The following is a 2322-nucleotide window of genomic DNA, read 5'->3' as shown; positions in this document are numbered from 1 at the left end:
CCCATCTCCCCTCCCCTCCTTTTCCCCATCCTCCCTCTCTCTCCCTCTCTCTCTCTCTCTCTCTCTCTCTCTCTCTCTCTCTCCCCCTCCCCCTCTCTTTCGTTCTTTCCCAAGTACTATTAGAGTTGAGCATGCTCCTCAATGGCAGCTTTCTCCTGCTCCCAAACCTTGTCAATAGCAGAAGGGAGCTTAGAAATTTGACTCTGGCTATGTAGAACTTGGGCTTCCTGTGATGTCCTTGGGGGGCACCTTTTGGCAGCCCCCACCACCACCACTGGGAAATCTCCCACTCCAGTTGTCTTCCCATACCTCAAAAGAGTTTCTTTCCCAGCATTTTCCTGGTCCAGCATGGATTCCTTTCTCCCTGCCCAAGCATCCCCTAAGCAGTCAGGAGACTCTAGGTCCCCTCCCTTCTCAGCAGCAGGGCCTAAACTCCACATAAAGCTCTGTGGCTATCACTGTCCACACAGTTGTTTTAGCCATCTTTCTATCACACCTTTGCATTTGTTACTCCTCTGATGAGAAACCTTCCCTAGTTCTCATGTGCAGAAAACAATATCAGCTGCTCTATGATTGGCCAGAGCTCTTCCTGGGCATATTCCTGTCTAGCTTTCCAGTATCACCACTTGGCATAGTTCTTTGATTGACACTTCACTCTGGGCAGCCAGAACCACTTGTATATGCCCCAACTTCTCTTGCCCCACTCATCTTCATCCCTCTTTACCATGTCATAGCATGTAGCCTGTAAAACATCTGTGCACACCTCCAACCCCAGCTCACGTGTGCTCAGGTCTTTGAAGCCTTCCCTTACAAGCAGGTGGCCTTTCTTTTCTTGCATCTAATCTCATCCCTTGTGCAGCTCCTTCCTGGTATCAGCTCCAAGCTTACCAGACACCTCTCTCCTCCTGAGGACCCTGCAGTACCACTTATGTTCCTCTCTGTGCTCTGGCCACTTGGTTGACTCTAGAAACATTCATATGCACCAAAGGTAGATCAGCATTAGAGACCAAACATGATCAAAACTTGGCTCCTGGCTCTGCTCATGATGAACTTGAGGACTGGTTGGGGAATGGAGAGGAATACAGGTGCCCAGAGGACTTGGGGAAGCACACACACAGGTTCCTGTGATGGCACAGAGGGTTCCATTGACCCCCTTCCCCTGAGGACAAGGAAATAGTTCATTGAAGAGGCAGAATTTGAGCTGAGTCTGGGAACATGAACAGGAATCTGACCTGTGGAGGAGGAGAAGGAAACGGGCAGCCTGAGACCAGGGAACAGGGTATGCAAAGATTCAGAGGAAGTAAAACTGACCATGTGTTCCATGACCATTTAAGGACAGTCTTTGCATCGCTGACACCTGTGCTGCTAGCTTCAATCAAACAGATCCTATAAATGAATTTAGGGTACAATAGGAGGGCAGGAAGAAGCTCAATGGGAACAAAACATGATGGGAAATAGCCCTAGTGCAAACCATTGTGGAAAGGAAAGGATTCAAAGAGAACATGAGTAGAATTTTGGTTATGTCAGGGACTCTTGGGTAAGCCTCCAGCCCCTGAAGCTCCCTAGAGCTCTGTAGGCCCTTCTTGGGGTGGTGGCTGCTGGTTTGGGCCCATTCTCAACTTCACAGCTTGCTCCCTAGGGTCTGTAGCCTCCCTGTGCCTGTAGAGGTGGCAAGAATAAATTTCTAGCCAAAGGAACAGATAAATAAATGGATTTTTTTTCTGCTCAGAAAGTTTGGTTACTGATAAACCTCAATTCCTCTCTGGGGTATAAAACTCAAACAAACAAACAAACAAACAACCCCAAATATTCCCAAAGATAGTAAACGGTTTACAAAAGAGTTGATTTCAGTCTACTGTGTATGTAACTAAACTACTTTGATCGTCATTAAAGACAACCTGAAAAATGAGGACATGATTTCTGATCATAAGGCAAACATGGAACCTACTTCAATTCCATGTTTGCAGTGTGCCCTTGATGCGAATCTTCTCACTAAACACCTACAGTCCTGAAGAGGAGTAGTTATGTTATATATACATATGGCTGAAGATTGACTTAAGTGTGTCTAGCCATTCTGACAAATGTCAACCTTTGGAAGAGCTGGAGAGCCCGAAGCTGGCAGTGACAAGAGAAACACAGACTGCGGGTGGCTGAACACAAGCTTTGGGAATCTTTTGCTTGATGGGTGGCAGTGGGGCAGGAAACTTTGCCTCCTTGCCTGTCTCATCTATATAACGAAGGCAATTTAGCCAATCAGAAAGGGCTATTGTGTGAAAGTGATAAGGAATGGACCTGTGCTCATCAAGTATTATAGCACCGCAA

The sequence above is a fragment of the Mus caroli genome, chromosome 15 (assembly GCF_900094665.2).
Source record: "Mus caroli chromosome 15, CAROLI_EIJ_v1.1, whole genome shotgun sequence".
NCBI classification, from domain to species: domain Eukaryota; kingdom Metazoa; phylum Chordata; class Mammalia; order Rodentia; family Muridae; genus Mus; species Mus caroli.
Note: the sequence above shows the minus strand (reverse complement) of the source record.